The 25,612-nt window shown below is 54.6% G+C and overlaps 44 non-coding genes across 44 annotated transcripts; all 44 read right to left on the bottom strand.

The window, feature by feature from the left end:
- Window positions 1-176: 176 nt before the first annotated feature.
- LOC141259924 (U5 spliceosomal RNA) lies at window positions 177-292 on the bottom strand. Its single transcript, XR_012318690.1, has one exon. It is a non-coding gene; the product is annotated as a U5 spliceosomal RNA (small nuclear RNA).
- Window positions 293-624: 332 nt separating this feature from the next.
- Window positions 625-740, bottom strand: LOC141260663 (U5 spliceosomal RNA). Its single transcript, XR_012319389.1, has one exon. It is a non-coding gene; the product is annotated as a U5 spliceosomal RNA (small nuclear RNA).
- A 332-nt stretch (window positions 741-1,072) lies between these two features.
- LOC141259797 (U5 spliceosomal RNA) lies at window positions 1,073-1,188 on the bottom strand. Its single transcript, XR_012318565.1, has one exon. It is a non-coding gene; the product is annotated as a U5 spliceosomal RNA (small nuclear RNA).
- A 332-nt stretch (window positions 1,189-1,520) lies between these two features.
- On the bottom strand, window positions 1,521-1,636 carry LOC141260103 (U5 spliceosomal RNA). The gene has a single exon (XR_012318862.1). It is a non-coding gene; the product is annotated as a U5 spliceosomal RNA (small nuclear RNA).
- A 332-nt stretch (window positions 1,637-1,968) lies between these two features.
- On the bottom strand, window positions 1,969-2,084 carry LOC141260651 (U5 spliceosomal RNA). The gene has a single exon (XR_012319378.1). It is a non-coding gene; the product is annotated as a U5 spliceosomal RNA (small nuclear RNA).
- A 332-nt stretch (window positions 2,085-2,416) lies between these two features.
- LOC141260468 (U5 spliceosomal RNA) lies at window positions 2,417-2,532 on the bottom strand. The gene has a single exon (XR_012319219.1). It is a non-coding gene; the product is annotated as a U5 spliceosomal RNA (small nuclear RNA).
- Window positions 2,533-2,864: 332 nt separating this feature from the next.
- LOC141260200 (U5 spliceosomal RNA) lies at window positions 2,865-2,980 on the bottom strand. Its single transcript, XR_012318959.1, has one exon. It is a non-coding gene; the product is annotated as a U5 spliceosomal RNA (small nuclear RNA).
- Window positions 2,981-3,312: 332 nt separating this feature from the next.
- LOC141260640 (U5 spliceosomal RNA) lies at window positions 3,313-3,428 on the bottom strand. The gene has a single exon (XR_012319372.1). It is a non-coding gene; the product is annotated as a U5 spliceosomal RNA (small nuclear RNA).
- Window positions 3,429-3,760: 332 nt separating this feature from the next.
- On the bottom strand, window positions 3,761-3,876 carry LOC141260217 (U5 spliceosomal RNA). The gene has a single exon (XR_012318976.1). It is a non-coding gene; the product is annotated as a U5 spliceosomal RNA (small nuclear RNA).
- A 332-nt stretch (window positions 3,877-4,208) lies between these two features.
- LOC141261071 (U5 spliceosomal RNA) lies at window positions 4,209-4,324 on the bottom strand. The gene has a single exon (XR_012319780.1). It is a non-coding gene; the product is annotated as a U5 spliceosomal RNA (small nuclear RNA).
- Window positions 4,325-4,656: 332 nt separating this feature from the next.
- Window positions 4,657-4,772, bottom strand: LOC141260629 (U5 spliceosomal RNA). Its single transcript, XR_012319369.1, has one exon. It is a non-coding gene; the product is annotated as a U5 spliceosomal RNA (small nuclear RNA).
- A 332-nt stretch (window positions 4,773-5,104) lies between these two features.
- Window positions 5,105-5,220, bottom strand: LOC141260495 (U5 spliceosomal RNA). Its single transcript, XR_012319245.1, has one exon. It is a non-coding gene; the product is annotated as a U5 spliceosomal RNA (small nuclear RNA).
- A 332-nt stretch (window positions 5,221-5,552) lies between these two features.
- Window positions 5,553-5,668, bottom strand: LOC141260506 (U5 spliceosomal RNA). Its single transcript, XR_012319255.1, has one exon. It is a non-coding gene; the product is annotated as a U5 spliceosomal RNA (small nuclear RNA).
- A 332-nt stretch (window positions 5,669-6,000) lies between these two features.
- LOC141259711 (U5 spliceosomal RNA) lies at window positions 6,001-6,116 on the bottom strand. Its single transcript, XR_012318481.1, has one exon. It is a non-coding gene; the product is annotated as a U5 spliceosomal RNA (small nuclear RNA).
- A 332-nt stretch (window positions 6,117-6,448) lies between these two features.
- On the bottom strand, window positions 6,449-6,564 carry LOC141260160 (U5 spliceosomal RNA). The gene has a single exon (XR_012318919.1). It is a non-coding gene; the product is annotated as a U5 spliceosomal RNA (small nuclear RNA).
- A 332-nt stretch (window positions 6,565-6,896) lies between these two features.
- On the bottom strand, window positions 6,897-7,012 carry LOC141259701 (U5 spliceosomal RNA). Its single transcript, XR_012318471.1, has one exon. It is a non-coding gene; the product is annotated as a U5 spliceosomal RNA (small nuclear RNA).
- A 332-nt stretch (window positions 7,013-7,344) lies between these two features.
- On the bottom strand, window positions 7,345-7,460 carry LOC141260617 (U5 spliceosomal RNA). Its single transcript, XR_012319358.1, has one exon. It is a non-coding gene; the product is annotated as a U5 spliceosomal RNA (small nuclear RNA).
- A 333-nt stretch (window positions 7,461-7,793) lies between these two features.
- Window positions 7,794-7,909, bottom strand: LOC141260612 (U5 spliceosomal RNA). The gene has a single exon (XR_012319354.1). It is a non-coding gene; the product is annotated as a U5 spliceosomal RNA (small nuclear RNA).
- Window positions 7,910-8,242: 333 nt separating this feature from the next.
- LOC141260553 (U5 spliceosomal RNA) lies at window positions 8,243-8,358 on the bottom strand. The gene has a single exon (XR_012319299.1). It is a non-coding gene; the product is annotated as a U5 spliceosomal RNA (small nuclear RNA).
- Window positions 8,359-8,689: 331 nt separating this feature from the next.
- Window positions 8,690-8,806, bottom strand: LOC141260475 (U5 spliceosomal RNA). The gene has a single exon (XR_012319226.1). It is a non-coding gene; the product is annotated as a U5 spliceosomal RNA (small nuclear RNA).
- Window positions 8,807-9,137: 331 nt separating this feature from the next.
- LOC141260466 (U5 spliceosomal RNA) lies at window positions 9,138-9,252 on the bottom strand. The gene has a single exon (XR_012319217.1). It is a non-coding gene; the product is annotated as a U5 spliceosomal RNA (small nuclear RNA).
- A 332-nt stretch (window positions 9,253-9,584) lies between these two features.
- LOC141260406 (U5 spliceosomal RNA) lies at window positions 9,585-9,700 on the bottom strand. Its single transcript, XR_012319160.1, has one exon. It is a non-coding gene; the product is annotated as a U5 spliceosomal RNA (small nuclear RNA).
- Window positions 9,701-10,031: 331 nt separating this feature from the next.
- LOC141260291 (U5 spliceosomal RNA) lies at window positions 10,032-10,147 on the bottom strand. The gene has a single exon (XR_012319048.1). It is a non-coding gene; the product is annotated as a U5 spliceosomal RNA (small nuclear RNA).
- A 323-nt stretch (window positions 10,148-10,470) lies between these two features.
- On the bottom strand, window positions 10,471-10,586 carry LOC141260606 (U5 spliceosomal RNA). The gene has a single exon (XR_012319348.1). It is a non-coding gene; the product is annotated as a U5 spliceosomal RNA (small nuclear RNA).
- A 332-nt stretch (window positions 10,587-10,918) lies between these two features.
- On the bottom strand, window positions 10,919-11,034 carry LOC141260429 (U5 spliceosomal RNA). The gene has a single exon (XR_012319181.1). It is a non-coding gene; the product is annotated as a U5 spliceosomal RNA (small nuclear RNA).
- Window positions 11,035-11,367: 333 nt separating this feature from the next.
- LOC141259858 (U5 spliceosomal RNA) lies at window positions 11,368-11,483 on the bottom strand. Its single transcript, XR_012318626.1, has one exon. It is a non-coding gene; the product is annotated as a U5 spliceosomal RNA (small nuclear RNA).
- A 332-nt stretch (window positions 11,484-11,815) lies between these two features.
- On the bottom strand, window positions 11,816-11,931 carry LOC141260595 (U5 spliceosomal RNA). The gene has a single exon (XR_012319337.1). It is a non-coding gene; the product is annotated as a U5 spliceosomal RNA (small nuclear RNA).
- Window positions 11,932-12,263: 332 nt separating this feature from the next.
- Window positions 12,264-12,379, bottom strand: LOC141260583 (U5 spliceosomal RNA). The gene has a single exon (XR_012319327.1). It is a non-coding gene; the product is annotated as a U5 spliceosomal RNA (small nuclear RNA).
- A 332-nt stretch (window positions 12,380-12,711) lies between these two features.
- LOC141260290 (U5 spliceosomal RNA) lies at window positions 12,712-12,827 on the bottom strand. The gene has a single exon (XR_012319047.1). It is a non-coding gene; the product is annotated as a U5 spliceosomal RNA (small nuclear RNA).
- A 323-nt stretch (window positions 12,828-13,150) lies between these two features.
- On the bottom strand, window positions 13,151-13,266 carry LOC141260572 (U5 spliceosomal RNA). Its single transcript, XR_012319316.1, has one exon. It is a non-coding gene; the product is annotated as a U5 spliceosomal RNA (small nuclear RNA).
- A 333-nt stretch (window positions 13,267-13,599) lies between these two features.
- On the bottom strand, window positions 13,600-13,715 carry LOC141260273 (U5 spliceosomal RNA). Its single transcript, XR_012319031.1, has one exon. It is a non-coding gene; the product is annotated as a U5 spliceosomal RNA (small nuclear RNA).
- A 332-nt stretch (window positions 13,716-14,047) lies between these two features.
- On the bottom strand, window positions 14,048-14,163 carry LOC141260560 (U5 spliceosomal RNA). Its single transcript, XR_012319306.1, has one exon. It is a non-coding gene; the product is annotated as a U5 spliceosomal RNA (small nuclear RNA).
- Window positions 14,164-14,483: 320 nt separating this feature from the next.
- On the bottom strand, window positions 14,484-14,599 carry LOC141260548 (U5 spliceosomal RNA). Its single transcript, XR_012319295.1, has one exon. It is a non-coding gene; the product is annotated as a U5 spliceosomal RNA (small nuclear RNA).
- Window positions 14,600-14,931: 332 nt separating this feature from the next.
- LOC141259753 (U5 spliceosomal RNA) lies at window positions 14,932-15,047 on the bottom strand. Its single transcript, XR_012318523.1, has one exon. It is a non-coding gene; the product is annotated as a U5 spliceosomal RNA (small nuclear RNA).
- Window positions 15,048-15,379: 332 nt separating this feature from the next.
- LOC141261076 (U5 spliceosomal RNA) lies at window positions 15,380-15,495 on the bottom strand. The gene has a single exon (XR_012319785.1). It is a non-coding gene; the product is annotated as a U5 spliceosomal RNA (small nuclear RNA).
- Window positions 15,496-15,827: 332 nt separating this feature from the next.
- LOC141259865 (U5 spliceosomal RNA) lies at window positions 15,828-15,943 on the bottom strand. The gene has a single exon (XR_012318633.1). It is a non-coding gene; the product is annotated as a U5 spliceosomal RNA (small nuclear RNA).
- Window positions 15,944-16,275: 332 nt separating this feature from the next.
- LOC141260347 (U5 spliceosomal RNA) lies at window positions 16,276-16,391 on the bottom strand. The gene has a single exon (XR_012319104.1). It is a non-coding gene; the product is annotated as a U5 spliceosomal RNA (small nuclear RNA).
- Window positions 16,392-21,667: 5,276 nt separating this feature from the next.
- LOC141259777 (U5 spliceosomal RNA) lies at window positions 21,668-21,783 on the bottom strand. Its single transcript, XR_012318545.1, has one exon. It is a non-coding gene; the product is annotated as a U5 spliceosomal RNA (small nuclear RNA).
- Window positions 21,784-22,115: 332 nt separating this feature from the next.
- LOC141260059 (U5 spliceosomal RNA) lies at window positions 22,116-22,231 on the bottom strand. The gene has a single exon (XR_012318821.1). It is a non-coding gene; the product is annotated as a U5 spliceosomal RNA (small nuclear RNA).
- Window positions 22,232-22,563: 332 nt separating this feature from the next.
- LOC141260022 (U5 spliceosomal RNA) lies at window positions 22,564-22,679 on the bottom strand. The gene has a single exon (XR_012318784.1). It is a non-coding gene; the product is annotated as a U5 spliceosomal RNA (small nuclear RNA).
- Window positions 22,680-23,011: 332 nt separating this feature from the next.
- On the bottom strand, window positions 23,012-23,127 carry LOC141260162 (U5 spliceosomal RNA). The gene has a single exon (XR_012318921.1). It is a non-coding gene; the product is annotated as a U5 spliceosomal RNA (small nuclear RNA).
- A 332-nt stretch (window positions 23,128-23,459) lies between these two features.
- Window positions 23,460-23,575, bottom strand: LOC141260537 (U5 spliceosomal RNA). Its single transcript, XR_012319284.1, has one exon. It is a non-coding gene; the product is annotated as a U5 spliceosomal RNA (small nuclear RNA).
- Window positions 23,576-23,906: 331 nt separating this feature from the next.
- Window positions 23,907-24,022, bottom strand: LOC141260339 (U5 spliceosomal RNA). The gene has a single exon (XR_012319096.1). It is a non-coding gene; the product is annotated as a U5 spliceosomal RNA (small nuclear RNA).
- A 332-nt stretch (window positions 24,023-24,354) lies between these two features.
- On the bottom strand, window positions 24,355-24,470 carry LOC141260303 (U5 spliceosomal RNA). The gene has a single exon (XR_012319060.1). It is a non-coding gene; the product is annotated as a U5 spliceosomal RNA (small nuclear RNA).
- Window positions 24,471-25,612: the final 1,142 nt, after the last annotated feature.

The following is a 25,612-nucleotide window of genomic DNA, read 5'->3' as shown; positions in this document are numbered from 1 at the left end:
CTCCATGTTCTGGTCCATCCTGCTGCCAGACCGTCACTTACACTTCCAGCTCCCCAGAAGGGGGCCGTCCATGGCCACAATATTCAAATGAGGGCCACCTCCCAACCAACCACAGGATTCAGTCTCCCACTGAAGGCCCACCCCCCACTCATTCTGTTGTTCAACCAAATGAAGGAAGCCCCAGCAAGCTGGAGCATGCAAAAATTGTCACAAAACTCAGTTTTGCTCCTCTCCATGGAAATCTTTAGTAAAAGGCGAAAGATTTTTACGTTCTGAAGAGAAGCCAGAGTATACTGGGCAAGGGCCTCCTCCCGACCTACCGCCATGGCCGCAGCCCTCCCTTGGCCCAGGGAGACCACCTAGAAGAGGCTGCGGCCTTTGGGGATGGGAAAACAAAAAGGGCAACACACAGCCAGCCGGGCGACAGCCCATCATCTTCCATAGGCTGCTCCATGTTCTGGTCCATCCTGCTGCCAGAGCGTCACTTACACTTCCAGCTCCCCAGAAGGGGGCCGTCCATGGCCACAATATTCAAATGAGGGCCACCTCCTAACCAACCACAGGATTCAGTCTCCCACTGAAAGCCCACTCCCCACTCATTCTGTTGTTCAACCAAATGAAGGAAGCCCCAGCAAGCTGGAGCATGCAAAAATTGCCACAAAACTCAGTTTTGCTCCTCTCCACGGAAATCTTTAGTAAAAGGCGAAAGATTTTTACGTTCTGAAGAGAAGCCAGAGTATACTGGGCAAGAGCCTCCTCCCGACCTACCGCCATGGCCGCAGCCCTCCCTTGGCCCAGGGAGACCACCTAGAAGAGGCTGCGGCCTTTGGGGATGGAAAAACAAAAAGGGCAACACACAGCCAGCCGGGCAACAGCCCATCATCTTCCATAGGCTGCTCCATGTTCTGGTCCTTCCTGCTGCCAGAGCGTCACTTACACTTCCAGCTCCCCAGAAGGGGGCCGTCCATGGCCACAATATTCAAATGAGGGCCACCTCCCAACCAACCACAGAATTCAGTCTCCCACTGAAAGCCCACCCCCCACTCATTCTGTTGTTCAACCAAATGAAGGAAGCCCCAGCAAGCTGGAGCATGCAAAAATTGCCACAAAACTCAGTTTTGCTCCTCTCCACGGAAATCTTTAGTAAAAGGCGAAAGATTTTTACATTCTGAAGAGAAGCCAGAGTATACTGTGCAAGGGCCTCCTCCCGACCTACCGCCATGGCCGCAGCCCTCCCTTGGCCCAGGGAGACCACCTAGAAGAGGCTGCGGCCTTTGGGGATGGGAAAACAAAAAGGGCAACACACAGCCAGCCGGGCGACAGCCCATCATCTTCCATAGGCTGCTCCATGTTCTGGTCCATCCTGCTGCCAGAGCGTCACTTACACTTCCAGCTCCCCAGAAGGGGGCCGTCCATGGCCACAATATTCAAATGAGGGCCACCTCCCAACCAACCACAGGATTCAGTCTCCCACTGAAAGCCCACCCCCCACTCATTCTGTTGTTCAACCAAATGAAGGAAGCCCCAGCAAGCAGGAGCATGCAAAAATTGCCACAAAACTCAGTTTTGCTCCTCTCCACGGAAATCTTTAGTAAAAGGCGAAAGATTTTTACATTCTGAAGAGAAGCCAGAGTATACTGGGCAAGGGCCTCCTCCCGACCTACCGCCATGGCCGCAGCCCTCCCTTGGCCCAGGGAGACCACCTAGAAGAGGCTGCGGCCTTTGGGGATGGAAAAACAAAAAGGCCAACACACAGCCAGCCGGGCGACAGCCCATCATCTTCCATAGGCTGCTCCATGTTCTGGTCCATCCTGCTGCCAGAGCGTCACTTACACCTCCAGCTCCCCAGAAGGGGGCCGTCCATGGCCACAATATTCAAATGAGGGCCACCTCCCAACCAACCACAGGATTCAGTCTCCCACTGAAAGCCCACCCCCCACTCATTCTGTTGTTCAACCAAATGAAGGAAGCCCCAGCAAGCTGGAGCATGCAAAAATTGCCACAAAACTCAGTTTTGCTCCTCTCCACGGAAATCTTTAGTAAAAGGCGAAAGATTTTTACGTTCTGAAGAGAAGCCAGAGTATACTGGGCAAGGGCCTCCTCCCAACCTACCGCCATGGCCGCAGCCCTCCCTTGGCCCAGGGAGACCACCTAGAAGAGGCTGCGGCCTTTGGGGATGGAAAAACAAAAAGGGCAACACACAGCCAGCCGGGCGACAGCCCATCATCTTCCATAGGCTGCTCCATGTTCTGGTCCATCCTGCTGCCAGAGCGTCACTTACACTTTCAGCTCCCCAGAAGGGGGCCGTCCATTGCCACAATATTCAAATGAGGGCCACCTCCCAACCAACCACAGGATTCAGTCTCCCACTGAAAGCCCACCCCCCACTCATTCTGTTGTTCAACCAAATGAAGGAAGCCCCAGCAAGCTGGAGCATGCAAAAATTGCCACAAAACTCAGTTTTGCTCCTCTCCACGGAAATCTTGAGTAAAAGGCGAAAGATTTTTACGTTCTGAAGAGAAGCCAGAGTATACTGGGCAAAGGCCTCCTCCCGACCTACCGCCATGGCCGCAGCCCTCCCTTGGCCCAGGGAGACCACCTAGAAGAGGCTGCGGCCTTTGGGGATGGAAAAACAAAAAGGGCAACACACAGCCAGCCGGGCGACAGCCCATCATCTTCCATAGGCTGCTCCATGTTCTGGTCCATCCTGCTGCCAGAGCGTCACTTACACTTCCAGCTCCCCAGAAGGGGGCCGTCCATGGCCACAATATTCAAATGAGGGCCACCTCCCAACCAACCACAGGATTCAGTCTCCCACTGAAAGCCCACCCCCCACTCATTCTGTTGTTCAACCAAATGAAGGAAGCCCCAGCAACCTGGAGCATGCAAAAATTGCCACAAAACTCAGTTTTGCTCCTCTCCACGGAAATCTTTAGTAAAAGGCGAAAGATTATTACGTTCTGAAGAGAAGCCAGAGTATACTGGGCAAGGGCCTCCTCCCGACCTACCGCCATGGCCGCAGCCCTCCCTTGGCCCAGGGAAACCACCTAGAAGAGGCTGCGGCCTTTGGGGATGGAAAAACAAAAAGGGCAACACACAGCCAGCCGGGCGAAAGCCCATCATCTTCCATAGGCTGCTCCATATTCTGGTCCATCCTGCTGCCAGAGCGTCACTTACACTTCCAGCTCCCCAGAAGGGGGCCGTCCATGGCCACAATATTCAAATGAGGGCCACCTCCAAACCAACCACAGGATTCAGTCTCCCACTGAAAGCCCACCCCCCACTCATTCTGTTGTTCAACCAAATGAAGGAAGCCCCAGCAAGCTGGAGCATGCAAAAATTGCCACAAAACTCAGTTTTGCTCCTCTCCACGGAAATCTTTAGTAAAAGGCGAAAGATTTTTACGTTCTGAAGAGAAGCCAGAGTATACTGGGCAAGGGCCTCCTCCCGACCTACCGCCATGGCCGCAGCCCTCCCTTGGCCCAGGGAGACCACCTAGAAGGGGCTGCGGCCTTTGGGGATGGAAAAACAAAAAGGGCAACACACAGCCAGCCGGGCGACAGCCCATCATCTTCCATAGGCTGCTCCATGTTCTGGTCCATCCTGATGCCAGAGCGTCACTTACACTTCCAGCTCCCCAGAAGGGGGCCGTCCATGGCCACAATATTCAAATGAGGGCCACCTCCAAACCAACCACAGGATTCAGTCTCCCACTGAAAGCCCACCCCCCACTCATTCTGTTGTTCAACCAAATGCAGGAAGCCCCAGCAAGCTGGAGCATGCAAAAATTGCCACAAAACTCAGTTTTGCTCCTCTCCACGGAAATCTTTAGTAAAAGGCGAAATATTTTTACGTTCTGAAGAGAAGCCAGAGTATACTGGGCAAGGGCCTCCTCCCGACCTACCGCCATGGCCGCAGCCCTCCCTTGGCCCAGGGAGACCACCTAGAAGAGGCTGCGGCCTTTGGGGATGGAAAAACAAAAAGGGCAACACACAGCCAGCCGGGCGACAGCCCATCATCTTCCATAGGCTGCTCCATGTTCTGGTCCATCCTGCTGCCAGAGCGTCACTTACACTTCCAGCTCCCCAGAAGGGGGCCGTCCATGCCCACAATATTCAAATGAGCGCCACCTCCCAACCAACCACAGGATTCAGTCTCCCACTGAAAGCCCACCCCCCACTCATTCTGTTGTTCAACCAAATGAAGGAAGCCCCAGCGAGCTGGAGCATGCAAAAATTGCCACAAAACTCAGTTTTGCTCCTCTCCACGGAAATCTTTAGTAAAAGGCGAAAGATTTTTACGTTCTGAAGAGAAGCCAGAGTATACCGGGCAAGGGCCTCCTCCCGACCTACCGCCATGGCCGCAGCCCTCCCTTGGCCCAGGGAGACCACCTAGAAGAGGCTGCGGCCTTTGGGGATGGAAAAACAAAAAGGGCAACACACAGCCAGCCGGGCGACAGCCCATCATCTTCCATAGGCTGCTCCATGTTCTGGTCCATCCTGCTGCCAGAGCGCCACTTACACTTCCAGCTCCCCAGAAGGGGGCCGTCCATGGCCACAATATTCAAATGAGGGCCACCTCCCAACTAACCACAGGATTCAGTCTCCCACTGAAAGCCCACCCCCCACTCATTCTGTTGTTCAACCAAATGAAGGAAGCCCCAGCAAGCTGGAGCATGCAAAAATTGCCACAAAACTCAGTTTTGCTCCTCTCCACGGAAATCTTTAGTAAAAGGCGAAAGATTTTTACGTTCTGAAGAGAAGCCAGAGTATACTGGGCAAGGGCCTCCTCCCGACCTACCGCCATGGCCGCAGCCCTCCCTTGGCCCAGGGAGACCACCTAGAAGAGGCTGCGGCCTTTGGGGATGGAAAAACAAAAAGGGCAACACACAGCCAGCCGGGTGACAGCCCATCATCTTCCATAGGCTGCTCCATGTTCTGGTCCATCCTGCTGCCAGAGCGTCACTTACACTTCCAGCTCCCCAGAAGGGGGCCGTCCATGGCCACAATATTCAAATGAGTGCCACCTCCCAACCAACCACAGGATTCAGTCTCCCACTGAAAGCCCACCCCCCACTCATTCTGTTGTTCAACCAAATGAAGGAAGCCCCAGCAAGCTGGAGCATGCAAAAATTGCCACAAAACTCAGTTTTGCTCCTCTCCATGGAAATATTTAGTAAAAGGCGAAAGATTTTTACGTTCTGAAGAGAAGCCAGAATATACTGGGCAAGGGCCTCCTCCCGACCTACCGCCATGGCCGCAGCCCTCCCTTGGCCCAGGGAGACCACCTAGAAGAGGCTGCGGCCTTTGGGGATGGAAAAACAAAAAGGGCAACACACAGCCAGCCGGGCGACAGCCCATCATCTTCCATAGGCTGCTCCATGTTCTGGTCCATCCTGCTGCCAGAGCGTCACTTACACTTCCAGCTCCCCAGAAGGGGGCCGTCCATGGCCACAATATTCAAATGAGGGCCCCCTCCCAACCAACCACAGGATTCAGTCTCCCACTGAAAGCCCACCCCCAACTCATTCTGTTGTTCAACCAAATGAAGGAAGCCCCAGCAAGCGGGAGCATGCAAAAATTGCCACAAAACTCAGTTTTGCTCCTCTCCACAGAAATCTTTAATAAAAGGCGAAAGATTTTTACGTTCTGAAGAGAAGCCAGAGTATACTGGGCAAGGGCCTCCTCCCGACCTACCGCCATGGCCGCAGCCCTCCCTTGGCCCAGGGAGACCACCTAGAAGAGGCTGCGGCCTTTGGGGATGGAAAAACAAAAAGGGCAACACACAGCCAGCCGGGCGACAGCCCATCATCTTCCATAGGCTGCTCCATGTTCTGGTCCATCCTGCTGCCAGAGCGTCACTTACACTTCCAGCTCCCCAGAAGGGGGCCGTCCATGGCCACAATATTCAAATGAGGGCCACCTCCCAACTAACCACAGGATTCAGTCTCCCACTGAAAGCCCACCCCCCACTCATTCTGTTGTTCAACCAAATGAAGGAAGCCCCAGCAAGCTGGAACATGCAAAAATTGCCACAAAACTCAGTTTTGCTCCTCTCCACGGAAATCTTTAGTAAAAGGCGAAAGATTTTTACGTTCTGAAGAGAAGCCAGAGTATACTGGGCAAGGGCCTCCTCCCGACCTACCGCCATGGCCGCAGCCCTCCCTTGGCCCAGGGAGACCACCTAGAAGAGGCTGCGGCCTTTGGGGATGGAAAAACAAAAAGGGCAACACACAGCCAGCCGGGCGACAGCCCATCATCTTCCATAGGCTGCTCCATATTCTGGTCCATCCTGCTGCCAGAGCGTCACTTACACTTCCAGCTCCCCAGAAGGGGGCTGTCCATGGCCACAATATTCAAATGAGGGCCACCTCCCAACCAACCACAGGATTCAATCTCCCACTGAAAGCCCACCCCCCACTCATTCTGTTGTTCAACCAAATGAAGGAAGCCCCAGCAAGCTGGAGCATGCAAAAATTGCCACAAAACTCAGTTTTGCTCCTCTCCACGGAAATCTTTAGTAAAATGCGAAAGATTTTTACGTTCTGAAGAGAAGCCAGAGTATACTGGGCAAGGGCCTCCTCCCGACCTACCGCCATGGCCGCAGCCCTCCCTTGGCCCAGGGAGACCACCTAGAAGGGGCTGCGGCCTTTGGGGATGGAAAAACAAAAAGGGCAACACACAGCCAGCCGGGCGACAGCCCATCATCTTCCATAGGCTGCTCCATGTTCTGGTCCATCCTGCTGCCAGAGCGTCACTTACACTTCCAGCTCCCCAGAAGGGGGCCGTCCATGGCCACAATATTCAAATGAGGGCCACCTCCCAACCAACCACAGTATTCAGTCTCCCACTGAAAGCCCACCCCCCACTCATTCTGTTGTTCAACCAAATGAAGGAAGCCCCAGCAAGCTGGAGCATGCAAAAATTGCCACAAAACTCAGTTTTGCTCCTCTCCACGGAAATCTTTAGTAAAAGGCGAAAGATTTTTACGTTCTGAAGAGAAACCAGAGTATACTGGGCAAGGGCCTCCTCCCGACCTACCGCCATGGCCGCAGCCCTCCCTTGGCCCAGGGAGACCACCTAGAAGAGGCTGCGGCCTTTGGGGATGGAAAAACAAAAAGGGCAACACACAGCCAGCCGGGCGACAGCCCATCATCTTCCATAGGCTGCTCCATGTTCTGGTCCATCCTGCTGCCAGAGCGTCACTTACACTTCCAGCTCCCCAGAAGGGGGCCGTCCATGCCCACAATATTCAAATGAGGGCCACCTCCCAACCAACCACAGGATTCAGTCTCCCACTGAAAGCCCACCCCCCACTCATTCTGTTGTTCAACCAAATGAAGGAAGCCCCAGCAAGCTGGAGCATGCAAAAATTGCCACAAAACTCAGTTTTGCTCCTCTCCACGGAAATCTTTAGTAAAAGGCGAAAGATTTTTACGTTCTGAAGAGAAGCCAGAGTATACTGGGCAAGGGCCTCCTCCCGACCTACCGCCATGGCCGCAGCCCTCCCTTGTCCCAGGGAGACCACCTAGAAGAGGCTGCGGCCTTTGGGAATGGAAAAACAAAAAGGGCAACACACAGCCAGCCGGGCGACAGCCCATCATCTTCCATAGGCTGCTCCATGTTCTGGTCCATCCTGCTGCCAGAGCGTCACTTACACTTCCAGCTCCTCCAGAAGCGGGCCGTCCATGGCCACAATATTCAAATGAGGGCCACCTCCCAACCAACCACAGGATTCAGTCTCCCACTGAAAGCCCACCCCCCACTCATTCTGTTGTTCAACCAAATGAAGGAAGCCCCAGCAAGCTGGAGCATGCAAAAATTGCCACAAAACTCAGTTTTGCTCCTCTCCATGGAAATATTTAGTAAAAAGGCGAAAGATTTTACGTTCTGAAGAGAAGCCAGAATATACTGGGCAAGGGCCTCCTCCCGACCTACCGCCATGGCCGCAGCCCTCCCTTGGCCCAGGGAGACCACCTAGAAGAGGCTGCGGCCTTTGGGGATGGAAAAACAAAAAGGGCAACACACAGCCAGCCGGGCGACAGCCCATCATCTTCCATAGGCTGCTCCATGTTCTGGTCCATCCTGCTGCCAGAGCGTCACTTACACTTCCAGCTCCCCAGAAGGGGGCCGTCCATGGCCACAATATTCAAATGAGGGCCACCTCCCAACCAACCACAGGATTCAGTCTCCCACTGAAAGCCCACCCCCCACTCATTCTGTTGTTCAACCAAATGAAGGAAAGCCTCAGCAAGCTGGAGCATGCAAAAAATTGCCACAAAACTCAGTTTTGCTCCTCTCCACGGAAATCTTTAGTAAAAGGCAAAAGATTTTACGTTCTGAAGAGAAGCCAGAGTATACTGGGCAAGGGCCTCCTCCGACCTACCGCCATGGCCGCAGCCCTCCCTTGGCCCAGGAAGACCACCTAGAAGAGGCTGCGGCCTGTGGGGATGGAAAAACAAAAAGGGCAACACACAGCTAGCCGAGCGACAGACCATCATCTTCCATAGGCTGCTCCATGTTCTGGTCCATCCTGCTGCCAGAGCGTCACTTACACTTCCAGCTCCCCAGAAGGGGGCCGTCCATGGCCACAATATTCAAATGAGGGCCACCTCCCAACCAACCACAGGATTCAGCCTCCCACTAAAAGCCCACCCCCCACTCATTCTGTTGTTCAACCAAATGAAGGAAGCCCCAGCAAGCTGGAGCATGCAAAAATTGCCACAAAACTCAGTTTTGCTCCTCTCCACAGAAAATCTTTAGTAAAAGGCGAAAGATTTTTACGTTCTGAAGAGAAGCCAGAGTATACTGGGCAAGGGCCTCCTCCCGACCTACCGCCATGGCCGCAGCCCTCCCTTAGCCCAGGGAGACCACCTGGAAGAGGCTGCGGCCTTTGGGGATGGAAAAACAAATAGGGCAACACACAGCCAGCCGGGCGACAGCCCATCATCTTCCATAGGCTGCTCCATGTTCTGGTCCATCCTGCTGCCAGAGCGTCACTTACACTTCCAGCTCCCCAGAAGGGGGCCGTCCATGTCCACAATATTCAAATGAGGGCCACCTCCCAACCAACCACAGGATTCAGTCTCCACTGAAAGCCCACCCCCCATTCATTCTGTTGTTCAACCAAATGAAGGAAGCCCCAGCAAGCTGGAGCATGCAAAAATTGCCACAAAACTCAGTTTTGCTCCTCTCACGGAAATCTTTAGTAAAAGGCGAAAGATTTTTACGTTCTGAAAAGAAGCCAGAGTATACTGGGCAAGGGCCTCCTCCCGACCTACCGCCATGGCCGCAGCCCTCCCTTGGCCCAGGGAGACCACCTAGAAGAGACTGCGGCCTTTGGGGATGGAAAAACAAAAAGGGCAACACACAGCCAGCCGGGCGACAGCCCATCATCTTCCATAGGCTGCTCCATGTTCTGGTCCATCCTGCTGCCAGAACGTCACTTACACTTCCAGCTCCCCAGAAGGGGGCCGTCCATGGCCACAATATTCAAATGAGGGCCATCTCCCAACCAACCACAGGATTCAGTCTCCCACTGAAAGCCCACCCCCCACTCATTCTGTTGTTCAACCAAATGAAGGAAGCCCCAGCAAGCTGGAGCATGCAAAAATTGCCACAAAACTCAGTTTTTGCTCCTCTCCACGGAAATCTTTAGTAAAAGGCGAAAGATTTTACGTTCTGAAGAGAAGCCAGAGTATACTGGGCAAGGGCCTTCTCCCGACCTACCGCCATGGCCGCAGCCCTCCCTTGCCCAGGGAGACCACCTAGAAGAGGCTGCGGCCTTTGGGGATGGAAAAACAAAAAGGGCAACACACAGCCAGCCGGGCGACAGCCCATCATCTTCCATAGGCTGCTCCATGTTCTGGTCCATCCTGCTGCCAGAGCGTCACTTACACTTCCAGCTCCCCAGAAGGGGGCCGTCCATGGCCACAATATTCAAATGAGGGCCACCTCCCAACCAACCACAGGATTCAGTCTCCCACTGAAAGCCCACCCCCCACTCATTCTGTTGTTCAACCAAATGAAGGAAGCCCCAGCAAGCTGGAGCATGCAAAAATTGCCACAAAACTCAGTTTTGCTCCTCTCCACGGAAATCTTTACTAAAAGGCGAAAGATTTTTACGTTCTGAAGAGAAGCCAGAGTATACTGGGCAAGGGCCTCCTCCCGACCTACCGCAGCCCTCCCTTGGCCCAGGGAGACCACCTAGAAGAGGCTGCGGCCTTTGGGGATGGAAAAACAAAAAGGGCAACACACAGCCAGCCGGGCGACAGCCCATCATCTTCCATAGGCTGCTCCATGTTCTGGTCCATCCTGCTGCCAGAGCGTCACTTACACTTCCAGCTCCCCAGAAGGGGGCCGTCCATGGCCACAATATTCAAATGAGGGCCACCTCCCAACCAACCACAGGATTTAGTCTCCCACTGAAAGCCCACCCCCCACTCATTCTGTTGTTCAACCAAATGAAGGAAGCCCCAGCAAGCTGGAGCATGCAAAAATTGCCACAAAACTCAGTTTTGCTCCTCTCCACGGAAATCTTTAGTAAAAGGCGAAAGATTTTTACGTTCTGAAGAGAAGCCAGAGTATACTGGGCAAGGGCCTCCTCCCGACCTACCGCCATGGCCGCAGCCCTCCCTTGGCCCAGGGAGACCACCTAGAAGAGGCTGCGGCCTTTGGGAATGGAAAAACAAAAAGGGCAACACACAGCCAGCCGGGCGACAGCCCATCATCTTCCATAGGCTGCTCCATGTTCTGGTCCATCCTGCTGCCAGAGCGTCACTTACACTTCCAGCTCCCCAGAAGGGGGCCGTCCATGGCCACAATATTCAAATGAGGGCCATCTCCCAACCAACCACAGGATTCAGTCTTCCACTGAAAACCCACCCCCCACTCATTCTGTTGTTCAACCAAATGAAGGAAGCCCCAGCAAGCTGGAGCATGCAAAAATTGCCACAAAACTCAGTTTTGCTCCTCTCCATGGAAATCTTTAGTAAAAGGCGAAAGATTTTTATGTTCTGAAGAGAAACCAGAGTATACTGGGCAAGGGCCTCCTCCCGACCTACCGCCATGGCCGCAGCCCTCCCTTGGCCCAGGGAGACCACCTAGAAGAGGCTGCGGCCTTTGGGGATGGAAAAACAAAAAGGGCAACACACAGCCAGCCGGGCGACAGCCCATCATCTTCCATAGGCTGCTCCATGTTCTGGTCCATCCTGCTGCCAGAGCATCACTTACACTTCCAGCTCCCCAGAAGGGGGCCGTCCGTGGCCACAATATTCAAATGAGGGCCACCTCCCAACCAACCACAGGATTCAGTGTTCCCCCTGAAAGCCCACCCCCCACGCATTCTGTTGTTTAACCAACTGAAGGAAGCCCCAGCAAGCTGGAGCATGCAAAAATTGCCACAAAACTCAGTTTTGCTCCTCTCCACGGAAATCTTTAGTAAAAGGCGAAAGATTTTTACGTTCTGAAGAGAAGCTAGAGTATACTGGGCAAGGGCCTCCTCCCGACCTACCGCCATGGCCGCAGCCCTCCCTTGGCCCAGGGAGACCACCTAGAAGAGGCTGCGGCCTTTGGGGATGGAAAAACAAAAAGGGCAACACACAGCCAGCCGGGCGACAGCCCATCATCTTCCATAGGCTGCTCCATGTTCTGGTCCATCCTGCTGCCAGAGCGTCACTTACACTTCCAGCTCCCCAGAAGGGGGCCGTCCATGGCCACAATATTCAAATGAGGGCCACCTCCCAACCAACCACAGGATTCAGTCTCCCACTGAAAGCCCACCCCCCATTCATTCTGTTGTTCAACCAAATGAAGGAAGCCCCAGCAAGCTGGAGCATGCAAAAATTGCCACAAAACTCAGTTTTGCTCCTCTCCACGGAAATCTTTAGTAAAAGGCGAAAGATTTTTACGTTCTGAAGAGAAGCCAGAGTATACTGGGCAAGGGCCTCCTCCCGACCTACCGCCATGGCCGCAGCCCTCCCTTGGCCCAGGGAGACCACCTAGAAGAGACTGCGGCCTTTGGGGATGGAAAAACAAAAAGGGCAACACACAGCCAGCCGGGCGACAGCCCATCATCTTCCATAGGCTGCTCCATGTTCTGGTCCATCCTGCTGCCAGAGCGTCACTTACACTTCCAGCTCCCCAGAAGGGGGCCGTCCATGGCCACAATATTCAAATGAGGGGCATCTCCCAACCAACCACAGGATTCAGTCTCCCACTGAAAGCCCACCCCCCACTCATTCTGTTGTTCAACCAAATGAAGGAAGCCCCAGCAAGCTGGAGCATGCAAAAATTGCCACAAAACTCAGTTTTGCTCCTCTCCACGGAAATCTTTAGTAAAAGGCGAAAGATTTTTACGTTCTGAAGAGAAGCCAGAGTATACTGGGCAAGGGCCTTCTCCCGACCTACCGCCATGGCGGCAGCCCTCCCTTGGCCCAGGGAGACCACCTAGAAGAGGCTGCGGCCTTTGGGGATGGAAAAACAAAAAGGGCAACACACAGCCAGCCGGGCGACAGCCCATCATCTTCCATAGGCTGCTCCATGTTCTGGTCCATCCTGCTGCCAGAGCGTCACTTACACTTCCAGCTCCCCAGAAGGGGGCCGTCCATGGCCACAATATTCAAATGAGGGCCACCTCCCAACCAACCACAGGATTCAGTCTCCCACTGAAAGCCCACCCCCCACTCATTCTGTTGTTCAACCAAATGAAGGAAGCCCCAGCAAGCTGGAGCATGCAAAAATTGCCACAAAACTCAGTTTTGCTCCTCTCCACGGAAATCTTTACTAAAAGGCGAAAGATTTTTACGTTCTGAAGAGAAGCCAGAGTATACTGGGCAAGGGCCTCCTCCCGACCTACCGCAGCCCTCCCTTGGCCCAGGGAGACCACCTAGAAGAGGCTGCGGCCTTTGGGGATGGAAAAACAAAAAGGGCAACACACAGCCAGCCGGGCGACAGCCCATCATCTTCCATAGGCTGCTCCATGTTCTGGTCCATCCTGCTGCCAGAGCGTCACTTACACTTCCAGCTCCCCAGAAGGGGGCCGTCCATGGCCACAATATTCAAATGAGGGCCACCTCCCAACCAACCACAGGATTCAGTCTCCCACTGAAAGCCCACCCCCCACTCATTCTGTTGTTCAACCAAATGAAGGAAGCCCCAGCAAGCTGGAGCATGCAAAAATTGCCACAAAACTCAGTTTTGCTCCTCTCCACGGAAATCTTTAGTAAAAGGCGAAAGATTTTTACGTTCTGAAGAGAAGCCAGAGTATACTGGGCAAGGGCCTCCTCCCGACCTACCGCCATGGCCGCAGCCCTCCCTTGGCCCAGGGAGACCACCTAGAAGAGGCTGCGGCCTTTGGGAATGGAAAAACAAAAAGGGCAACACACAGCCAGCCGGGCGACAGCCCATCATCTTCCATAGGCTGCTCCATGTTCTGGTCCATCCTGCTGCCAGAGCATCACTTACACTTCCAGCTCCCCAGAAGGGGGCCGTCCGTGGCCACAATATTCAAATGAGGGCCACCTCCCAACCAACCACAGGATTCAGTGTTCCCCCTGAAAGCCCACCCCCCACTCATTCTGTTGTTTAACCAACTGAAGGAAGCCCCAGCAAGCTGTAGCATGCAAAAATTGCCACAAAACTCAGTTTTGCTCCTCTCCACGGAAATCTTTAGTAAAAGGCGAAAGATTTTTACGTTCTGAAGAGAAGCTAGAGTATACTGGGCAAGGGCCTCCTCCCGACCTACCGCCATGGCCGCAGCCCTCCCTTGGCCCAGGGAGACCACCTAAAAGAGGCTGCGGCCTTTGGGGATGGAAAAACAAAAAGGGCAACACACAGCCAGCCGGGCGACAGCCCATCATCTTCCATAGGCTGCTCCATGTTCTGGTCCATCCTGCTGCCAGAGCGTCACTTACACTTCCAGCTCCCCAGAAGGGGGCCGTCCATGGCCACAATATTCAAATGAGGGCCACCTCCCAACCAACCACAGGATTCAGTCTCCCACTGAAAGCCCACCCCCCACTCATTCTGTTGTTCATCCAAATGAAGGAAGCCCCAGCAAGCTGGAGCATGCAAAAATTGCCACAAAACTCAGTTTTGCTCCTCTCCACGGAAATCTTTAGTAAAAGGCGAAAGATTTTTACGTTCTGAAGAGAAGCCAGAGTATACAGAGCAAGGGCCTCCTCCCGACCTACCGCCATGGCCGCAGCCCTCCCTTGGCCCAGGGAGACCACCTAAAAGAGGCTGCGGCCTTTGGGGATGGAAAAACAAAAAGGACAACACACAGCCAGCCGGGCGACAGCCCATCATCTTCCATAGGCTGCTCCATCCTGCTGCCAGAGCGTCACTTACACTTCAAGCTCCCCAGAAGGGGGCCGTTCATGGCCAGAATATTCAAATGAGGGCCACCTCCCAACCAACCACAGGATTCAGTCTCCCACTGAAAGCCCACCACCCACTCATTCTGTTGTTCAACCAAATGAAGGAAGCCCCAGCAAGCTGGAGCATGCAAAAATTGCCACAAAACTCAGTTTTGCTCCTCTCCACGGAAATCTTTAGTAAAAGGCGAAAGATTTTTACGTTCTGAAGAGAAGCCAGAGTATACTGGGCAAGGGCCTCCTCCCGACCTACCGCCATGGCCGCAGCCCTCCCTTGGCCCAGGGAGACCACCTAGAAGAGGCTGCGGCCTTTGGGAATGGAAAAACAAAAAGGGCAACACACAGCCAGCCGGGCGACAGCCCATCATCTTCCATAGGCTGCTCCATGTTCTGGTCCATCCTGCTGCCAGAGCGTCACTTACACTTCCAGCTCCCCAGAAGGGGGCCGTCCATGGCCACAATATTCAAATGAGGGCCACCTCCCAACCAACCACAGGATTCAGTCTCCCACTGAAAGTCCACCCCCCACTCATTCTTTTGTTCAACCAAATGAAGGAAGCCCCAGCAAGCTGGAGCATGCAAAAATTGCCACAAAACTCAGTTTTGCTCCTCTCCACGGAAATCTTTAGTAAAAGGCGAAAAATTTTTACGTTCTGAAGAGAAGCCAGAGTATACTGGGCAAGGGCCTCCTCCCGACCTACCGCCATGGCCGCAGCCCTCCCTTGGCCCAGGGAGACCACCTAGAAGAGGCTGCGGCCTTTGGGGATGGAAAAACAAAAAGGGCAACACACAGCCAGCCGGGCGACAGCCCATCATCTTCCATAGGCTGCTCCATGTTCTGGTCCATCCTGCTGCCAGAGCGTCACTTACACTTCCATCTCCCCAGAAGGGGGCCGTCCATGGCCACAATATTCAAATGAGGGCCACCTCCCAACCAACCACAGGATTCAGTCTCCCACTGAAAGCCCACCCCCCACTCATTCTGTTGTTCAACCAAATGAAGGAAGCCCCAGCAATTTGGAGCATGCAAAAATTGCCACAAAACTCAGTTTTGCTCCTCTCCACGGAAATCTTTAGTAAAAGGCGAAAGATTTTTACGTTCTGAAGAGAAGCCAGAGTATACTGGGCAAGGGCCTCCTCCCGACCTACCGCCATGGCCGCAGCCCTCCCTTGGCCCAGGAAGACTACCTAAAAGAGGCTGCGGCCTTTGGGGATGGAAAAACAAAAAGGGCAACACACAGCCAGCCGGGCGACAGCCCATCATCTTCCATAGGCTGCTCCATGTTCTGGTCCATCCTGCTGCCAGAGCGTCACTTACACTTCCAGCTCCCCAGAAGGGGGCCGTCCATGACCACAATATTCAAATGAGGGCCACCTCCCAACCAACCACAGGATTCAGTCTCCCACTGAAAGCCCACCCCCCACTCATTCTGTTGTTCAACCAAATGAAGGAAGCCCCAGCAAGCTGGAGCATGCAAAAATTGCCACAAAACTCAGTTTTGCTCCTCTCCACGGAAATCTTTAGTAAAAGGCGAAAGATTTTTACTTTCTGAAGAGAAGCCAGAGTATACTGGGCAAGGGCCTCCTCCCGACCTACCGCCATGGCCGCAGCCCTCCCTTGGCCCAGGGAGACCACCTAGAAGAGGCTGCGGCCTTTGGGAATGGAAAAACAAAAAGGGCAACACACAGCCAGCCGGGCGACAGCCCATCATCTTCCATAGGCTGCTCCATGTTCTGGTCCATCCTGCTGCCAGAGCATCACTTACACTTCCAGCTCCCCAGAAGGGGGCCGTCCATGGCCACAATATTCAAATGAGGGCCACCTCCCAACCAACCACAGGATTCAGTCTCCCACTGAAAGCCCACCCCCCACTCATTCTGTTGTTCAACCAAATGAAGGAAGCCCCAGCAAGCTGGAGCATGCAAAAATTGCCACAAAACTCAGTTTTGTTCCTCTCCATGGAAATCTTTAGTAAAAGGCGAAAGATTTTTACGTTCTGAAGAGAAGCCAGAGTATACTGGGCAAGGGCCTCCTCCCGACCTACCGCCATGGCCGCAGCCCTCCCTTGGCCCAGGGAGACCACCTAGAAGAGGCTGCGTCCTTTGGGGATGGAAAAACAAAAAGGGCAACACACAGCCAGCCGGGCGACAGCCCATCATCTTCCATAGGCTGCTCCATGTTCTGGTCCATCCTGCTGCCAGAGCATCACTTACACTTCCAGCTCCCCAGAAGGGGGCCGTCCATGGCCACAATATTCAAATGAGGGCCACCTCCCAACCAACCACAGGATTCAGTCTCCCACTGAAAGCCCACCCCCCACTCATTCTGTTGTTCAACTGTAGCACCCTGAGGATTCGGCTGCTACAGGGGTATTGCACCTCAGCCAGAGGTGTGATATTCCACTCCCGGGTAAGGATGGAGTGTGGAACTGAGCTCAGTTAGCTGCATGCACTACACACATCCCATTTCCGGAGGACATACCAATGGTACTCCCACTTAATAATGTGCAGGTACGACCGAGTCTGTCCTTGGCTGGAGTGGGAGGGGGGTGGTACATCCCAGTAGTGTAGGGGCAGATAGGGGGAGCAGCCTGGGTAAAGTTAGGAGCTCATTGGGTGCTGGTCACCTGAGCTCACACATAGAGGGAGTATATAAGGTGGGCACCATCTTAGGACAGGGTCTTTTGCAGAGTGAGGTCAGTCTGTGAGAAGTCAGTCAGTCAGTAAGTCTTTGCAGAGGAGTGGAAGAGAGCAGAGGAGCAGAGCAGCCCCAGAGCCAAGAGTGAGAGAGGAGAAAGAAAGACCCAGAGGGGGAGAAAGAAGGAACTCCAAGAGCCCAAATTAGACCAGAGGGTGAAGAGTTGGCAACAGGGTACCGGATCCCAAGCTGGCAGAGGCTACAGCACACCTTAGCCAGGAACCGGAGGCCGTGGGCAGAATCTGCCACGGCCACCCACTATATCCACCCGGAAGGCAGACCACGCATAGGGTCAGGGAACCCAGAGGCAAGGGTTCGCCAACAAGAGGCCCGAGGGAGCCGGACATAGGTGGATCCCTGGTGGGGAAGGCCAGAGACGAGGACAGGACAGAAAGGGAGCTCAGAACCACGCTCCAGAACTACTTGGGGGTTGGCCGAGTCCAGGACCTGGTGGACGCAGCGCGGCTCGGGTGGTCACTCAAGGCCGGAGTGACCGGTACAAGAACAGCAGTAAGTAAAGAACCCTGAACTGCACAACCCGACTCTGACTCTCATTACCATCTTCCCTGCACTTCCACAACCACCATCCTCTGCACCTGACCCCCTGAGGCTATACCCCTCCCGTTGGGGGTTATACTACCTAAGCTGCACAAACACCATCAGCCTCAGCGGACCCTGCTGCAGCGGCGGCCTTAGTGACCGCAATTCAACGGGTGGCGTAGTCGACATAAAGAACTTTAGTAACATCAGTAAGGACTGCCACACACTGAGCTTGACACCCTGGGCACGGACCGGGTCACAGCCACTCGGAGACTACAACCCCCGTCTGATCCGGCTCCGGGTATCCCCAAACAACACTGGCCCAGGGGGCGCGTCAACTTTGGCGTAGTCGGCAGGATAACGTGCCCGCAACAACCGGGTACTGCGTGCCTGAAGAAAAGTTCACCGTTACCTTAAAAAGAAGTCTCCTGCCTGTTCCGGAGGGTCCCCGCCATCGGGCCCCATCACAGATCGTTTCCCGCCGGTTGTCCGCCATTTGCAGCTTTTTCCCGCCATCCATGGAGTTTCCCGCCACTGGGAGACGATTCCCGCCATTTCCGAAGATTTCCCGCCTTGGGAGAGCGGACGCCATTATGGGCGTGCCAGAGGTTGGCAAGAGGCCACCTCCCATCGTGGTCCAGGTCGAAGAATGGCGCCAAAAGCGGAAACCGCGCCCACCAACAGAGACTGTGATGCTGGAAGTGTCCATCAGCGTGAGAGAACTGCCCCTGGAACTGAAGTTGCCCCGGGACCACCCTCGATGTGGGCGGAGACAGAACAAGAGAACAAAGATGGGTGTCGCCTGGAGCAGTCTGGAGAGAGCGCACCCGGAGACGAGAAGCCTGGAGAAGAGTCCAGAGAAAGCACACCCGGAGATGGAGGGAGAGCCAGGCAGCACCGACCCAGTGGTCAGGAGCCTGATGCGGGCCGCCACTCCAGGCAGCACCGACCCAGTGGTCAGGAGCCTGTTGCAGGTCGCCACTCCAGAAGGCCTGCTGGAGATCCTAACACAGCTCCCCCGAGACCGGGAGTGTGCACAGACCGCGCTGGAGGGCCTCGCACGGAGGTTGGCCCGGGTGCAACGAGAGACGTTGGCGGAGTGGAGCCGAGAGATGGCCCAGCAGACCGAGACTCGTCAGCGGAGCACGCCACCCGAGACGAGGAGACAGACCGCCTCTGAGGATGGCGCAGGAGGACTGAAGGCCGGAGACGGCGCCGAGAAGGGAGCCGAACGAATGGAGGCAGGTAAAGGGGACGTCACTACCCCGAGCCGGGAAACCGCGTGCCTGCCCCAGCTCCCCGTCGCAGAGCCCGAAGTACCCCCTGCCGTGCCCGTCGCTGCAACGTCACCGCCGCAGACTACGCCTCAAACGGAAGCCGCGACCCCTGTGACGTCACACGCCTCGACCCCGAGCGTGGCCAAGCAGGAAGTACCATCGGCCTGGTCGCAAGGCCTAGTACCCCCGGGCGACGCAATACCAACAGCGCCCCCTACCTCCGCGGAGCCCCCGGCCTGGTCGCAGGGCCAAGTAACACAGGGCGCCGCCGTTCTTACGGTGCCCTTTACTTTCAAGGTGCCCCAGGCCTGGTCGCAAGGCCTGGTTAACCCGGGCGCCGCTACCACCACAGCGCCCATAACACCTAAAGTACCGCACCTGGGTGAGGACCTGTTCGCCCAGCATACGTGCCCGGATGGGCAGCCCTTCGTATGGCCCCAGGAATACATCCAGCTGGAGCTGCAAAAAGCAAGGGCCATGTGCGAACCCCTGATCCCGGCTCCAAAGCCCATGAAGAGGATCTCGCCCCCGCTAGAAGAGACCCAGTTTGAGTGGGATCCCACCGGAGAAGACCTCATGGGGTTCACTCAGGAGACTCGGGCAGCCGCAGCGGAGCGTGCAGAGTGCTGCCGGCAGCAGCTCGAGGTCTTTGAAAGGGAGCGGAGAGAGAGGCGGGTCCGGGAACAACAAGCCCAAATAAGGAGCGCGGAGCAGAAGAGCCGGACCAGGAGAGACCCCCGTGCAGCGCATGGTCCCCGTACCATCGGGACTGTGATAAAGTTCAATCTGCAGCATGGGTGGGGTTTCATCAGGGATCACCGCACCCCAGGCGACGTCTTCGTGACCAGGAGAGACGTTGAGTCCCACCTACCGGAGGGACACAGAGGTCGTGACCTGTATTTAGGGGACGAGGTCACCTTCACCCGGCACAAGTGTGCCAAAGGACCCTACGCCCTCCATGTGCATCGCCAGACGGAGGAGGAGCTGCGGTGTGAGGAGGAGCAAGAGGACCCGGACGGGTCTGAAACTGAAACTGACCACAAAGAAAGAGCAGGAGGACGCCGTCGTTGAGTACGGTAGTGAAGAGACTGTATAAAGTTACCCGTTAGGGTATATGCCATGCTGCTAATTTAAATATGGTCCCCGTTGGGACAAGTGTGAACTGTTCCAGTGTGTCCCATTTCCCCACTGACCGAGGACTGAGAGCGGTCATCCCTTTCCTAATACCTGGCCGAGGACTGAGAGCGGCCATATCCCCTTGTATATAGTTGCGCTTTTTAAGGCGCCCCCTACCGGTTTTATAGGAAACCGTGTTTCTTCAAGAGACTGTCGCACTTTACCCGGTCACAAGTTGCACCGTGACCGGAGGTACCAGAAGACAAGAATGTTTTTATGAAAAGTTTATATGAAAAGTTTATGCTGCTGATAATGTTTATATGTTTTATATGTTTATGAAAAAAATTGTATGTTTTGGTGTTTTTTATATCTTACAGCCCGAGGACGTGCTGTGATTTACCAGGGGGGAATGTAGCACCCTGAGGATTCGGCTGCTACAGGGGTATTGCACCTCAGCCAGAGGTGTGATATTCCACTCCCGGGTAAGGATGGAGTGTGGAACTGAGCTCAGTTAGCTGCATGCACTACACACATCCCATTTCCGGAGGACAGACCAATGGTACTCCCACTTAATAATGTGCAGGTACGACCGAGTCTGTCCTTGGCTGGAGTGGGAGGGGGGTGGTACATCCCAGTAGTGTAGGGGCAGATAGGGGGAGCAGCCTGGGTAAAGTTAGGAGCTCATTGGGTGCTGGTCACCTGAGCTCACACATAGAGGGAGTATATAAGGTGGGCACCATCTTAGGACAGGGTCTTTTGCAGAGTGAGGTCAGTCTGTGAGAAGTCAGTCAGTCAGTAAGTCTTTGCAGAGGAGTGGAAGAGAGCAGAGGAGCAGAGCAGCCCCAGAGCCAAGAGTGAGAGAGGAGAAAGAAAGACCCAGAGGGGGAGAAAGAAGGAACTCCAAGAGCCCAAATTAGACCAGAGGGTGAAGAGTTGGCAACAGGGTACCGGATCCCAAGCTGGCAGAGGCTACAGCACACCTTAGCCAGGAACCGGAGGCCATGGGCAGAATCTGCCACGGCCACCCACTATATCCACCCGGAAGGCAGACCACGCATAGGGTCAGGGAACCCAGAGGCAAGGGTTCGCCAACAAGAGGCCCGAGGGAGCCGGACATAGGTGGATCCCTGGTGGGGAAGGCCAGAGACGAGGACAGGACAGAAAGGGAGCTCAGAACCACGCTCCAGAACTACTTGGGGGTTGGCCGAGTCCAGGACCTGGTGGACGCAGCGCGGCTCGGGTGGTCACTCAAGGCCGGAGTGACCGGTACAAGAACAGCAGTAAGTAAAGAACCCTGAACTGCACAACCCGACTCTGACTCTCGTTACCATCTTCCCTGCACTTCCACAACCACCATCCTCTGCACCTGACCCCCTGAGGCTATACCCCTCCCGTTGGGGGTTATACTACCTAAGCTGCACAAACACCATCAGCCTCAGCGGACCCTGCTGCAGCGGCGGCCGTAGTGACCGCAATTCAACGGGTGGCGTAGTCGACATAAAGAACTTTAGTAACATCAGTAAGGACTGCCACACACTGAGCTTGACACCCTGGGCACGGACCGGGTCACAGCCACTCGGAGACTACAACCCCCATCTGATCCGGCTCCGGGTATCCCCAAACAACACTGGCCCAGGGGGCGCGTCACAACCAAATGAAGAAAGCCCCAGCAAGCTGGAGCATGCAAAAATTGCCACAAAACTCAGTTTTGCTCCTCTCCACGGAAATCTTTAGTAAAAGGCGAAAGATTTTTACGTTCTGAAGAGAAGCCAGAGCATACTGGGCAAGGGCCTCCTCCCGACCTACCGCCATGGCCGCAGCCCTCCCTTGGCCCAGGGAGACCACCTAAAAGAGGCTGCGGCCTTTGGGATGGAAAAACAAAAAGGGCAACACACAGCCAGCCGGGCGACAGCCCATCATCTTCCATAGGCTGCTCCATGTTCTGGTCCATCCTGCTGCCAGAGCGTCACTTACACTTCCAGCTCCCCAGAAGGGGGCCGTTCATGGCCACAATATTCAAATGAGGGCCACCTCCCAACCAACCACAGGATTCAGTCTCCCACTGAAAGCCCACCCCCCAACTCATTCTGTTGTTCAACCAAATGAAGGAAGCCCCAGCAAGCTGAAGCATGCAAAAATTGCCACAAAACTCAGTTTTGCTCCTCTCCACGGAAATCTTTAGTAAAAGGCGAAAGATTTTTACATTCTGAAGAGAAGCCAGAGTATACTGGGCAAGGGCCTCCTCCCGACCTACCGCCATGGCCGCAGCCCTCCCTTGGCCCAGGGAGACCACCTAGAAGAGGCTGCGGCCTTTGGGAATGGAAAAACAAAAAGGGCAACACACAGCCAGCCGGGCGACAGCCCATCATCTTCCATAGGCTGCTCCATGTTCTGGTCCATCCTGCTGCCAGAGCGTCACTTACACTTCCAGCTCCCCAGAAGGGGGCCGTCCATGGCCACAATATTCAAATGAGGGCCACCTCCCAACCAACCACAGGATTCAGTCTCCCACTGAAAGCCCACCCCCCACTCATTCTGTTGTTCAACCAAATGAAGGAAGCCCCAGCAAGCTGGAGCATGCAAAAATTGCCACAAAACTCAGTTTTGCTCCTCTCCACAGAAATCTTTAGTAAAAGGCGAAAGATTTTTACGTTCTGAAGAGAAGCCAGAGTATACTGGGCAAGGGCCTCCTCCCGACCTACCGCCATGGCCGCAGCCCTCCCTTGGCCCAGGGAGACCACCTAAAAGAGGCTGCGGCCTTTGGGGATGGAAAAACAAAAAGGGCAACACACAGCCAGCCGGGCGACAGCCCATCATCTTCCATAGGCTGCTCCATGTTCTGGTCCATCCTGCTGCCAGAGCGTCACTTACACTTCCAGCTCCCCAGAAGGGGGCCATTCATGGCCACAATATTCAAATGAGGGCCACCTCCCAACCAACCACAGGATTCAGTCTCCCACTGAAAGCCCACCCCCCACTCATTCTGTTGTTCAACCAAATGAAGGAAGCCCCAGCAAGCTGGAGCATGCAAAAATTGCCACAAAACTCAGTTTTGCTCCTCTCCACGGAAATCTTTAGTAAAAGGCGAAAGATTTTTACATTCTGAAGAAAAGCCAGAGTATACTGGGCAAGGGCCTCCTCCCGACCTACCGCCATAGCCGCAGCCCTCCCTTGGCCCAGGGAGACCACCTAGAAGAGGCTGCGGCCTTTGGGAATGGAAAAACAAAAAGGGCAACACACAGCCAGCCGGGCGACAGCCCATCATCTTCCATAGGCTGCTCCATGTTCTGGTCCATCCTGCTGCCAGAGCGTCACTTACACTTCCAGCTCCCCAGAAGGGGGCCGTCCATGGCCACAATATTCAAATGAGGACCACCTCCCAACCAACCACAGGATTCAGTCTCCCACTGAAAGCCCACCCCCCACTCATTCTGTTGTTCAACCAAATGAAGGAAGCCCCAGCAAGCTGGAGCATGCAAAAATTGCCACAAAACTCAGTTTTGCTCCTCTCCACGGAAATCTTTAGTAAAAGGCGAAAGATTTTTACGTTCTGAAGAGAAGCCAGAGTATACTGGGCAAGGGCCCCCTCCCGACCTACCGCCATGGCCGCAGCCCTCCCTTGGCCCAGGTAGACCACCTAGAAGAGGCTGCGGCCTTTGGGGATGGAAAAACAAAAAGGGCAACACACAGCCAGCCGGGAGACAGCCCATCATCTTCCATAGGCTGCTCCATGTTCTGGTCCATCCTGCTGCCAGAGCGTCACTTACACTTCCAGCTCCCCAGAAGGGGGCCGTCCATGGCCACAATATTCAAATGAGGGCCACCTCCCAACCAACCACAGGATTCAGTCTCCCACTGAAAGCCCACCCCCACTCATTCTGTTGTTCAACCAAATGAAGGAAGCCCCAGCAAGCTGGAGCATGCAAAAATTGCCACAAAACTCAGTTTTGCTCCTCTCCACGGAAATCTTTAGTAAAAGGCGACAGATTTTTACGTTCTGAAGAGAAGCCAGAGTATACTGGGCAAGGGCCTCCTCCCGACCTACCACCATGGCCGCAGCCCTCCCTTGGCCCAGGGAGACCACCTAGAAGAGGCTGCGGCCTTTGGGGATGGAAAAACAAAAAGGGCAACACACAGCCAGCCGGGCGACAGCCCATCATCTTCCATAGGCTGCTCCATGTTCTGGCCCATCGTGCTGCCAGAGCGTCACTTACACTTCCAGCTCCCCAGAAGGGGGCCGTCCATGGCCACAATATTCAAATGAGGGCCACCTCCCAACCAACCACAGGATTCAGTCTCCCACTGAAAGCCCACCCCCCACTCATTCTGTTGTTCAGCCAAATGAAGGAAGCCCCAGCAAGCTGGAGCATGCAAAAATTGCCACAAAACTCAGTTTTGCACCTCTCCACGGAAATCTTTAGTAAAAGGCGAAAGATTTTTACATTCTGAAGAGAAGCCGGAGTATACTGGGCAAGGGCCTCCTCCCGACCTACCGCCATGGCCGCAGCCCTCCCTTGGCCCAGGGAGACCACCTAGAAGAGGCTGCGGCCTTTGGGGATGGAAAAACAAAAAGGGCAACACACAGCCAGCCGGGCGACAGCCCATCATCTTCCATAGACTGCTCCATGTTCTGGTCCATCCTGCTGCCAGAGCGTCACTTACACTTCCAGCTCCCCAGAAGGGGGCCGTCCATGGCCACAATATTCAAATGAGGGCCACCTCCCAACTAGTGTTGAGCCACCCCCGTAGTGTTCGAGTTCGGTTCGGTTCGTCGAACACCCGTGTGTTCGCCGAACTGTTCGTCGAACTGTTCGTCGAACACCTTCGAACACCGTTAAAACCAATGGCAGGCAAACAAAAACACATAGAAACACATAGAAAACACCTTCAAAGGTGTCCAAAAGCTGACAAACTGCTCAGAAGACATAACTAACACATGGAAAAGTGACAAGTACATATAGTCATGCGAAAATAAAAGAGGCGGAGGAGTAAAAGGAGGGGGAGACACAGATATAGGCATGTCATGCCCTTCTAAAATCCAAAAAGTGAGAAGCCGACACGGCCAGTCCGCTCCTGCCCGTGCCACCTCCGTGTCGCCGGGTTTGTGCCAGAGCCGCGGTGAACCCTGATGGCCAGCCCCCCTCTCCCAATACTGGTGCCTGTCCGCTGGTGGGTCGAGCGAGCCCCCCTGTGGTGGAGGCAGCTCTAAGCTTTTTAATTTAAATTGTCTCTCTAATTTGAATGAATACACTTTAAATCCATTTACAAGGATCTATTGGAGGGCAAGTCTCATGCCAGCAGCCGCGTAATTCCAGCTCCAGTAGCGTCCACTAAAGCTGCTGCAGTTAAAAAGCTTTTATAAGGATCGAGCTCGGCTGTCCACCGCAAGGCATCCTACTGCCAGTCCCAGCCCCTATGCCTTGGGGTGCCTCCTGATGCTCTTCACTGAGTATCCCGTGGTCCCGAAGCATTTCCTTTGAAAAAATGAAGTGTCCAAACTACAGGTGGTGTAGCTTGCTTAACAGCCGGGATAATCCGCTGACTAGCAGACCCTGCTACTAGGCACAAAGTATTTCCTGGGCTAGATGCAGTTAAAAATTTGTAATT

The sequence above is a fragment of the Phyllobates terribilis genome, unplaced genomic scaffold (assembly GCF_046119375.1).
Source record: "Phyllobates terribilis strain yellow unplaced genomic scaffold, ASM4611937v1 Scaffold_3__8_contigs__length_932513732, whole genome shotgun sequence".
NCBI lineage: Eukaryota > Metazoa > Chordata > Amphibia > Anura > Dendrobatidae > Phyllobates > Phyllobates terribilis.
The sequence above is the reverse complement of the archived record's forward strand: the minus strand, read 5'-3'. Positions and strand labels throughout refer to the sequence as shown.